This window comes from Mytilus galloprovincialis, chromosome 1 (genome assembly GCF_965363235.1).
Source record: "Mytilus galloprovincialis chromosome 1, xbMytGall1.hap1.1, whole genome shotgun sequence".
Taxonomy (NCBI): domain Eukaryota; kingdom Metazoa; phylum Mollusca; class Bivalvia; order Mytilida; family Mytilidae; genus Mytilus; species Mytilus galloprovincialis.
Genome location: NC_134838.1, coordinates 34,814,254 through 34,826,453, shown reverse-complemented (window position 1 = coordinate 34,826,453; position 12,200 = coordinate 34,814,254). Strand labels below are relative to the sequence as shown.

Below are 12,200 nucleotides of genomic sequence, written 5' to 3'. Positions count from 1 at the left end.
TGTTTTGAATTTATTGAACCATAAAATTAATTTTTGACTCTTCACATTGAATAATCCGCGAAGCGGATTATGTTAAATGTGAAGAGTCAAAAATTAATTTTATGGTTCAATAAATTCAAAATAAATTATTGCCATTCATTATAAATAAATTTCTATCAAAAATAAGACTCAAAGATATACATTAATACGAATAACAACGTACACAGATGTTTGCGTATGAATACACAACGTTAGAGTGGGTGTGTCGCCATAAAAATTGATAACATTGAAAATAAAGCTAAGTATTTTAACCAATCAGAAGACAGTAAATTCACCAAATCTATTTATATCTGAATAAAGATGATTAATAACTGGTGCATACGTGGCCTATTTATTTAAAACTAGTTAAAATCTTAGTTATATATTACTCTTACGGAAAAACTGGGCTGTTATATTTGTGACTGTATACAGGTATGAACACTGACACAAAGGGGACGACCATTTCTAGGGGGTTGGGGGGGGGGGGGGGCAGGAGGATTTGTTTTTTATCGGTTATTTATTTTTGTAAACTAAGAGGACAGATTATTCATTTCTGCACTATTGAAGCAAGATTTTTCATTTTCATTAAAGCAAGGGACTGATTATTCATTTTCACAACTATATTGATGATATTCGAAAACATCCAATTTTTAAATGATTTGTTTATTATAAATAATACATGTATAGTCAAGTCATTATGTACCATTTAATCAGAATGAATCCTCCTCCTCTGCAAAAATGAATCTTTTATATTCCCAACTGCATTCATAGTATTAAAGTTTGGATGTAACTCCTGTTTCTTTGCAGCTGAGCGAGGCAAAAATTGTTTGAAGGGTTTTGGAGCCACTGAAGGCCCAAGAAGCTAAAGAACAAATGATGTAAAATCATGCTTTTCGGGGTGTTCCGAAGACCCTTTCATAATTTGAAAATGCAAGTTTTGTTTTAATATTTTTTTGACAATATTTTGGTCTCAAATCAAAATGAATAAATTCGGTGTAAGACTTCAGTTTCTAGGAACAACATCAAAAGACCAATGTGCATGATAAAGCCAAAATGGAATTCACATAGTTAAGTCTGTGGTTGCTGTTTTTTTTAAACTCATGATCAAGTTCATAACAAAATTACTAGATTACACAAAGGAATGCAACACTAAACGTGAGAATATAGATGGGCAATCAATTGACAAAAGACAAATAAATAAGAAACATTGATCCCGAAAAATCAGGGCTACGTCTGAGGGAAAACAAAACTTGCTTGTTGCAATGCACTGGACGTGAACGCAATTTGATATGGAGGCAACCGTTTGGTTTTGAAATTTCCTACATGAGACATTTTCCTAAATGTTATTACGGCCCTGTTAAAATAAAAGTGAGGTAAGGTTTCCTGAGACAATATACCTCAAGTTAAATGAAACCAATTTTCAGACATTTCAAGTCTATTTAAATAAACTATAATTTAATTGTTAAAAAAATTGGGAAGTGTTTCCTGATTTTTTTGGGAAATAAGATGAATTTATGAAGAATCTGATGCCATCTAGATAGATAGATAGATCTTTATTCTCATTAACTAAATAACATAGTTACAGAGATGATAATATATACAATACAACATATTTTGCATGTGTGAAATATACATAAATAAATGTAGTTTAACCAGGAGGACAGACTTTCACTGATATATAGTTTATAAATCTACACAATTTTTCTAGTAAGACAATATTGACTGTAGTGAATACATTTTTAAATTTAATAATATTAACATTTGTACAACAAAAGTGTGGTAAATATTTATATCGTTCTTTTTTGGAAAAAGGACAAGACATAACATAATGGAATTCATCGCCGATGTCAGCAGATTCACAAAGGTGACATAGCCTCTCGGGTCTTTGAACATTTTGCCACCTCCCTGTCTCCACTTCCAAACGGTGATTACCACATCTAAATTCACATAGTTTCAGTGCATTTTTAACGATAAAACTGAAATATAATTTTCAAATTTAAGTTCTGTTTTGAATAATTTATAACATAGACCTTTTGAGGATTGATTTACATTTGCAAACCATTCTTGTCTAAACTGGTCTTTTAACTTTTGTTCAATACTTAATACAATCCATTTTTTTTTTTTTTAGATACAATCTTGATTTTGCCAAATGTTTGACATACCACAATTATCAAAAATACTTTTGACAAATAACAACCATTTGTTTTCAATTCCATACTTATCATAATTAATATATATCAACTTATATAACATTGAGTCAAGATTTTCGTATCCCCAGATTTCGGCCCCATATAAGAGCTAGTATAGGTAAAACAGCTTTGTCAAACATATCGAGCTGGCATTCTATAGATAGATGGTTTGATCTACACTTCTGAATAACGCAATACTCAGCTCTAATAGCTTTATCTCTAAGATATTTTCTAGTTGCAAAAAAAGATGCATTTCTAGAGAATATAACACCAAGGTATTTATAGTTCTTAACAATTTCTATCTCTTCGTTATTAAAATAAAATTTCAAATTATTCTGTGGTCTACCTTTTGAAAATATCATTACCGTTGTCTTGTTAACATCAATTTTAAGTTTCCAGTTTTCACAATATTGAGAAAAACTATTTAGAAGTAATTGCAAATCTGTGCTTGTCTCGGCGAGTAAAATCGAGTCGTCAGCATACAATAAGACAAATATCTTAAAATAAATATCCAGTTCATCTTCTATATCAGATGTAATTGAATGTCTACCTTTTAAATCACTATTTTCTAAAAATTCATGAAGATCATTTAAGTATAAAGAAAATAATATAGGAGAAAGATTTTCCCCTTGGCAAACTCCAATATCACTAACAAACATGTCCGATGCTTCATGATTATTATGTACAACTCTTGATTTCACATCTTTATACAAATTTTCTACAATTCTGAGAAATTTACCAGTTATCTTATTTAAAACAAGCTTATACAAAAGTGAGTTTCTTTGAACAAAGTCAAAGGCTTTTTCAAAGTCAACGAATACACAATGTATTTTTTTTTTCGTTTGACGGTACTTTCATACTCATATTCATCTCATACTTTCGATAAGACCTGCTGAGTTATTTATTTTCGAAACATTGCAAGTCAGGTAATTTATTTTCAAACTACCACAGAAAAAACCATTTATTTTTGTGATTATCAAGGCTGAGTTAATTATTTTCAAATCCTCCTGCCCACCCCCCCCCCCCCCCAAAGAAAATCAAATGGTCGTCCCCTTAGTATATAACGTCTACTCATTTGATGTTATGTACTGTTATCTTCATGTCGCTTCTTGATTCTTCTTATCGATAATTAGTGAGACCTCCATTTACCAAACGTTTTATTGTGAACTTGATACCATTCGTCAATATTTTGAAATGGAAAATATTGTTGACCCCCTCCAAAAAATAGCTTTCTAAATTGGGCACTGTATTAAATTAATAAAGATCGGAACCAGTCTTAAATTTGAAACAGACTATAGGTTATCGAAATCAATACGTCGCCATTTTGACTTGGTTTGGAAAAGAAAGCAAGCACCTGTCGGCGACCGAAATTCATTCTAGCTATATATGATTTAATGTTTGTTTTACCTGGTATAGCAGACTCAAAAAGTGAGAGATTTCGGTATTAATAGGGTGTAAAGGTGATTATAATAGCATGCTTATATCCGTTGTCAATATAGAATATTTACAAATTTATGCACACAACTGTCAAAAATAATGATGATTCAACTGCTGAATTTGTAGCAAAAGTTTCTGCGTTAACAACAATTTTAACAATCTCAAAATATGCACTTTATTGCATAGAGGTGAAAGACTAATGCCTTCAACCATTTATACATGATATTACATGAACATCTGGGTGGGGCTTTAAATATAGACTGGTAGTCAAATATGCACCTGAATCATCTTATAAGACTAAGAGGTAGACATATCAAAAATTGTAGTTTAAATAATGAATAAATATGTAATCTGATATTTGAACTGAGATCTAAGTCAAGCCTCAGCTGACATTGTCTGACAGGTATATATGACATAAACAACATTGTCATAATATTTGGAAATGTCACACATTAATTTCATAGTGTAAACATGTTCCACATGATGTTAATATTTATATTTTTGTCAAATTTGGCAAATTGGGTTTATCACTAGCTATTTTAAGGTGGCAATCTGTCTTAGTGGGAATAATTCCCCAAAGTGAAACTATCCCTCAAACATATCTTTCCAAATAACAAATAAGGAATACTTTCTAGTGTTATTTTTTTTTAATGCACATTTTTACCTTCCACAATATGTACTGTAAATATAGCTTCCACTGGACTAAAATGTCACAATCCTATTAAAACTTAGAAAAATTGACAATTTCAAGGCTTTAAAAACATAATAAATTCCAAATGCAATTATGGATCTTTGAAAGAAGTTTTACCATTTTCTTAAATGAATCTTAAATATGTGCATGCCATTTCATCAAAAGTAAAATGAGTTCCAAATTCACAAATTTGAATTGAAATATTCTTGGGAGTAGTAAATGTTTCAAATACAATCTACCTCTAAAGTAAATGACACAAGAGTTAAGACCAACAAATATTGTTGCACTCATGACCAGAAATGGAAATAATATATAAATACAAAACACTACAGGAGTATATAATTGCTACTTAAAGTGATAACAAGGTATTTAGGAAAAATCATTTGTTCATGGATATATCTGATCCCATTTGGAAATCACAATTTCAAAGTTTAATGCATTTTGTGTAATGTTTTCTCAAGTTTCTTTTACATTAGCGAATAATAATGTTGACAATGTATATCCTAGAGTAGTCCTATAAGATAAGATAAGATAAGAATTTTATTAATCTAATCTAATGTGGTAAAAACAACAAATTTCCCTCAAATTTTTATACGACCGCAAAAATTGAAAATTTTTTGGTTGTATATTGGTATGATGTTGTTGTCGTCGTCCGAATACTTTTAGTTTTCGCACTCTAACTTTAGTAAATGTGAATAGAAATCTATGAAATTTTAACACAAGGTTTATTACCACAAAAGGAAGGTTGGGATTGATTTTGGAAGTTTTGGTCCCAACATTTTAGGAATTAGGGGCCAAAAAGGGCCCAAATAAGCATTTTCTTGGTTTTCGCACTATAACTTTAGTTTAAGTAAATAGAAATCAATGAAATTTTGACACAAGGTTTATGACCACAAAAGGAAGGTTGGGATTGATTTTGGGAGTTTTGGTTTCAACAGTTTAGGAATTAGGGGCCAAAAAAGGGCCCAAATAAGCATTATTCTTGGTTTTCGCACAATAACTTTAGTATAAGTAAATAGAAATCAATGAAATTTAAACACAAGGTTTATGACCACAAAAGGAAGATTGGGATTGATTTTGGGAGTTGAGGTCCAAACAGTTTAGGAAATAGGGGCCAAAAAGGGGCCCAAATAAGCATTTTTCTTGGTTTTCGCACCATAACTTTAGTATAAGTAAATAGAAATCTATGAAATTTAAACACAAGGTTTATGACCATAAAAGGAAGGTTGGGATTGATTTTGAAAGTTTTGGTCCCAACAGTTTAGGAATAAGGGGCCCAAAGGGTCCAACATTAAACTTTGTTTGATTTCATCAAAAATTGAATAATTGGGGTTCCTTGATATGCTCAATCTAACTGTGTATGTAGATTCTTAATTTTTTGGTCCCGTTTTAAAATTGGTCTACATTTACATGTAGGTCCAAAGGGTCCAAAATTAAACTTAGTTTGATTTTAACAAAAATTGAATCCTTGGGGTTCTTTGATATGCTGAATCTAAAAATGTACTTAGATTTTTGATTATTGGCCCAGTTTTCAAGTTGGTCCAAATCGGGGTCCAAAATTAAACTTTGTTTGATTGCATCAAAAATTGAATAATTGGGGTTCTTTGATATGCCAAATCTAACTGTGTATGTAGATTCTTAATTTTTGGTCCCGTTTTCAAATTGGTCTACATTAAAGTCCAAAGGGTCCAAAATTAAACTAAGTTTGATTTTAACAAAAATTGAATTCTTGGGCTTCTTTGATATGCTGAATCTAAACATGTTCTTAGATTTTTGATTATGGGCCTAATTTTCAAGTTGGTCCAAATCAGGATCCAAAATTATTATATTAAGTATTGTGCAATAGCAAGAAATTTTCAATTGGACAGTATTCAGCAATAGCAAGAAATCTTCAATTGCACAGTATTGTGCAATAGCAAGAAATTTTCAATTGCACAGTATTGCGCAATAGCAAGAAATCTTCAATTGCACAGTATTGTGCAATAGCAAATATTTTCAATTGCACAGTATTGCACAATAGCAAGAAATATCTAATTGCACAATATTGTGCAATAGCAAGAAATTTTCATATTTTCAATTGGAGTTATCTTTCTTTGTCCAGAATAGTAGTTGAATCACCTTAAATCATTGCTGTATACAATATACAATGTATATTCACTTTTACTACCAACTGTTAAATTAAAACAATCTTTACCATTCAGTGATAACAAGCACTTTTTTTACATTTTAATATGTATTTAAATGAGTAGTTATTGTTGCAAACTCCATTAGAAATTTGAATTGAGATCAGTTTTGAAATAAGGGAAAGGGGGATGTGAAAAAAAAATTGGGGGGGGGATGGGGGGGTTCAATTTTTTTCATTTCAGATTTCATAAATAAAAAGAAAATTTCTTCAAACATTTTTTTGAGAGGATTAATATTCAACAGCATAGTGAATTGCTCAAAGGCAAAAAAAAATTTAAGTTCATTAGACCACATTCATTATGTGTCAGAAACCTATGCTGTGTCAACTATTTAATCACAATCCAAATTTAGAGCTGAATCCAGCTTGAATGTTGTGACCATACTTGCCACAACCATTCAGGGTTCAACCTCTGCGGTCGTATAAAGCTGCGCCCTGCAGAGCATCTGGTTCAATTTTGAAAAAGCAAATGTTAAGAATGTTTATCATCCCAACAGTCATGCACTCCACAACAATAATTGGGACAAAGGGGAGACAATTCACAACTATTTACCACCATTACTGTGAATTATTTTAGTGTCAGGTCCATATGCATGGATCTAGCTGACTGTATGAGTTGTTTCTTTCCTATGGCGTTGTATATATCCAGTTCTATGGTAAACCATTGTATGGTTATTACGTAAGAAGCTTGTTCATGTTGTTCAATTTTTGATCTCAATGTCCAACATGTCCAATGTATGATTTAAAATACATGTACTGTTATTAATAAAAAAAAATAATGTTATAAGAAGAAACTTTGTTGTTTGTTAAACAAGACCAGTTCTTTAACCATTGTTAACTGTTAATATCTTTTACTGTTATACATTGTAAGTTAAATTGTAAGTTGTCCATATACAATTATAGGCCTCTAGGATGTCCCTTTAATATACTTGGATAACATTAGCTATAGTAGATCCTTCATTAACAGTGACAGACACAAAGCTGTCATCTAGCCAGTTCAGCCAACACTTAAACCTCCCTAAATTCTTGTATCCAAAGAATTAGTTAATATCATATCAATTTACACTTTACCATGCACACTTTATATCCAAAGGAGAACATATACATAATATTAATACATCCTTTACAGGAAAACTTATTCAATTCAAGTCAACCACTAATTAGTTAGATTTACATTTCAGGTAGAGGATCTAGTCCAAACTGTGTGGTAACATCTAGATAGTCTAGGTACCGGTAAGTTCTTCACCATTTTGTGTAGTACTTTCAATACATTGTACATGAATACATGCAGGCCCGTAGCCAGGAATTTCCAAGGGGGGGTTATTTGGACCCACTAACTCAACTTCAACAGTCACAATTTGAACAGAACGTTGACTAACAGTGCTTATTTGTTTTCAAACCCCTCGAACCCCCTGACTACGGGTATGACATGTATGCATGAAATGATGATCAGAATATTTTAATAAAAGAGGTATGACAGGCTAAGGGAGATCAAAGTTTATTAATTATGTTAAGAGTGAAAAAGGAGCAAGTTCAATAAAAGAGAGCATGTGTACAAAATGTATGATATACAACAAATAATTTTTATTGCTATGAAATAGTGTTTTTAGAAAGTTTTGGTTATTTCATTTATTAAATATGACGCATGCATGATAGAATGATGAACACAAATAGCATGGTTTGTAATGAAAAGGTTTTAATTTCTATTACCTTATATATATATACTTACATAGAAATGTTGATGTTGAAAGACATAAGTTTTGCAAAGATTTCATTAAATGTGCTGCAAAACTTGAATTAAATATATGAAGTTAAATCATTTCTGTACCCCACGATATAAAGGTCAAACAGTAAAACTCCATTTACATGTACTGGCATACATAATACTCCTTACATGATACTCTTAAGCACATATTTGTATTTCTTGGCTGCTCTATATGGATAGGGAAAGATTTAATATTTGGTCTACAGCTTGATAAGTTTGAGTTGAATTTTACATCTGGCATGTACAGAATTACTCCATGTTTGCTAATAGTTTGAATTTTTGCAACTCTCATTGTACAAGGAAAATTTTAGTTTAAATGTTCTTGGCACCTGTGAATGCAAATATCAGATCAGTTACATTGTATACTCCAGTATATGTATTACCTCAATCAATTGCATGCAGTAAAGCATGCCCAGAGCCAGTATGAATCTTGTTTCAAAAGCTTACTATCTATAGTCTTCATGTATGTTAATTGCTGCTTATGGCAATAAAGTCCTGTTTGTACGGCTTCAATTATTAAATGTAGATTGCACTAGAGTAAGTTCTGGAAGACAAAATTAGCTCTTTTTTATGCCCCATATTACAATATTTTACCCTTCTGAGGATAAAACCAGCAACTTCCTCCATTTGAATCGAGCATGCTGCCATGAAACAATGATTTTCTTGGTTATTAGATATATATTTCTTTAATTATTTTGTTTTTTCCCAATTTTAAAACTTCAGTAAATTCTGGTGTTGAAAATTATCTTCCAAAAAACTTTTTATGGGTTCTGCATTTGGTTACAGTTTTGCTTCATTGATAACATAAAGTTAAATCTGACCTCTGTAAACAGTTGGATATGAAATACATGAAAATGAAAATATTAATTTATGATCACTGGAGGTTTCGTGTGAATTTAAATTGATTTCTTAAAAGACAAAGATGAAAACCAAATTTACTGAAGTTTACTATTTTTTTGTGTTGTAATTTTTCTGTTTGCATGATATTTGATGTTGTTTTTCCTCCTGTACAGGTTTTGGTACTGTGACTCCTAACACCATGCCTTTCCAATCAAAGAATGATCAAATTATCAAGCTGAAAAATCAACGGGAACAAATGACATACCACCTCAAAATTGATAGAGTCAGAATGACAAAAACTTTACCGGAAATGATACAGTTTTGTAATCAAAGAATGGCAGATGACCCATTGATTCATCCTGTTAAAGATAATCCTTTCAAGGACAAGAAAACGTGTACAATATTATAATGTTAATGAATTGACAAATCTATCAACATTTAAATGGTGCACATGGTATAGACATCATGAATTTTGTTGTTATGGAAGATCTGATAGGGTTTTACCTGCCCTTTATAATATTTCACAGTTACTTTTTATAATGTACTAAATAGCTTTTATATTTATTCACCATACTGTCAATACAGTTATCATTGTCATATCAAAAAGGCATTCAGATTAATAAAAAAAACTACAGTTAATTGAAATAAAAATTGTGAAATTTTTGTAATTTCTGACAGTTAAAAACTTATATATAGCTATAGTCACAAGGCCAAAAAATTCAAACTATAGTGAATACATAAAAAGTTACTTTTAAACATGTGTTTCAACATGTTCAGTCTTAAACTTCTAAAGTTATGTTTCATTAACTTTTCAATTTAAAGTTAGAGTCTACATGGATTTAGTCTGCATGTTCATGCTTGTTGTAATTGTATGATTTAATTTTACATATCTTTCCCACAGATGATCACCAGTAATATCTATAAGATGAAATATGTGTTCCTGAAATGATATCGAGAATTTCATAATGCACTTCTATGATTCTTTAATACTTCTGGGATTTGAAATAAAACATTATCAATAAGATGTCTGCAAAGTATTCAACAATTTTGTCAAGCAACCACACCAGTATTGATGATTTCATTTGAAGAATATACCTTGAAGAGCAATTTTGTCAAAGTGTTTTATTAATTGATGTTTTCCTAAAAATGTAAGTATACCCTCCCCAAAAAATATATACTAATTAAAAATAAGAATTTGTGGAAACTTTTCACGAAAAGTCTTATGATTTTGACAAGAATTTATAATTTGATGTAGTTTGAAAAATATCTATGACAATTGTATTGCAAGAAAGTTGAAAAGTCTCCAAACCATAAGATTAAAAGCCATCTTGCTAAAATTGAAAATGAACACATATTCCATCTTAGATACAAGTATATTACAATTGAAATTTACAATACCAGTGTATATTTGCATGTAAAGAAATCACATACAACTGCATAACTACCCAGACATATTGATTTAATTTGCAATTAGGTAATTGAAAAAAATGAGAACTAAATGTTCTTGAGTACTTAAATGTATCTTATAAATAAAGTTAAACAATGAGATATCAATTTCATGCTTTAAGATTTTAATATACAGATTGTTTAAACCTTATTCTATTTTGAAATTAGTTTTGAAGGATATGGTTACATCTCTAAAGAAATATTAAGGTGTCTTTACATGCAAATTTTGTTTTGTATCTTCCTAGCATGAAAAATTGTTATATTTTAATTTATTGCAGAATATTTGTTTTTTGTTTTAAGAATGTTTCTGTTCATTTTATATAGTCAACTTTAAATGTAGTAGCCTATTATTTGTATAATACAGTTACATATTTGTCTGCATCAGCATAAAGATCATATTCTTCGGTTGTTCAATAAAAAATGGGTAATGCTGATTTAAACCATGGAAGGTTGAAAGAAAACCAAAACAAAAGATAAAATTCAGGGAAAATATAAACTTGAAATAAGTAAATTCAAACCAGTAGAATCTGAGTTATTTCAAAGTTAATTTGTAACGATTGCAGATAGTTTTAAGGTTGTTTTAATTCTGTTACAAAACAGATACTCAAATGTATGATGCAGTAAGATCTCAATTCAGTCAGTTGTAAGTGTTTAGAAAATTGAAACTGACAATGTTAAATATATGTTTAGTTTATAACATGTAATGTCATCATGGTGTGAGGGGGAGATTACATTTTAAATTTTAATTTTAAATAAATATTACTTCATATCTGAAAGTCATCAAGATTTTGTAGTAAATTGAAATGGCCCATAGGGATATTTGAAACCAAGCAATTAAAATTTATTGCTGATCCAAAATCAGATTGTCAAGCTAAGTATACTATTGACAATGTAATATTAATGTCTTTCTATCTTGAATAAAATATTGGTGCTGTTAAATAACAATATTTTTTATACCTGGCTGTGTTATGAGTTGGAAGACTAAGATACCATATGATTGTTGTTTTCAGATATATTGTCAGAATAAAATCAATGATATTGACTCCATAGCACAATAGTAATCTTGTAATATGTGTGTAATTAACCTGCATTATTATTTATGTTCCGATCGTCAATATTCTGCTCATTATCCTCCATATTGAAGGTTCACACCTTTAAGATACTTAAATTTATATGTCAGTGTTATTAATTGTCTTCCACGATTTATAAGGGAATTATGCACAATATTTGTATATAAGAGTTGAATAAAGAGAGTGTATATTTTCTGGATTGTTGAGTTAACTGATGCTTACAACACAATAAGAATATCAGGTATTTCACACTCCCCTCCCCTGGAATGAAGTTAAGGGATGTATATATAGCAGTAATTATTTCTGTCTTGATATTTCCAAATACTTTGAACACTGTGTTAAAGGGTTTGATTGTTACCCAGTAAACATCTGATGTGCACAACCATGGCCATAGTGTGTTGATATATGAAAGGAATTTCCGAATACTGTGAATAAGAAATTATGCCTAGAAAATGACACAACCTCCTCTCATGCTTTTGACAAAACTATACACTGAGGAATAATGCCTCAATCGTTGTCACAGTGAGCTTTCACACAGAAAAATACCACAACCCACAGTAGG

General features: G+C 30.4%; 1 long non-coding RNA gene across 1 annotated transcript; it reads left to right on the top strand.

Annotated features, from left to right (window-relative positions):
* The first annotated feature begins 3,507 nt into the window (after nucleotides 1-3,507).
* On the top strand, nucleotides 3,508-11,833 carry LOC143072632 (uncharacterized). The gene is made up of 3 exons (XR_012977264.1): nucleotides 3,508-3,667; nucleotides 7,699-7,750; nucleotides 9,296-11,833. It is a non-coding gene; the product is annotated as an uncharacterized LOC143072632 (long non-coding RNA).
* The last annotated feature ends 367 nt before the right edge of the window (nucleotides 11,834-12,200 follow it).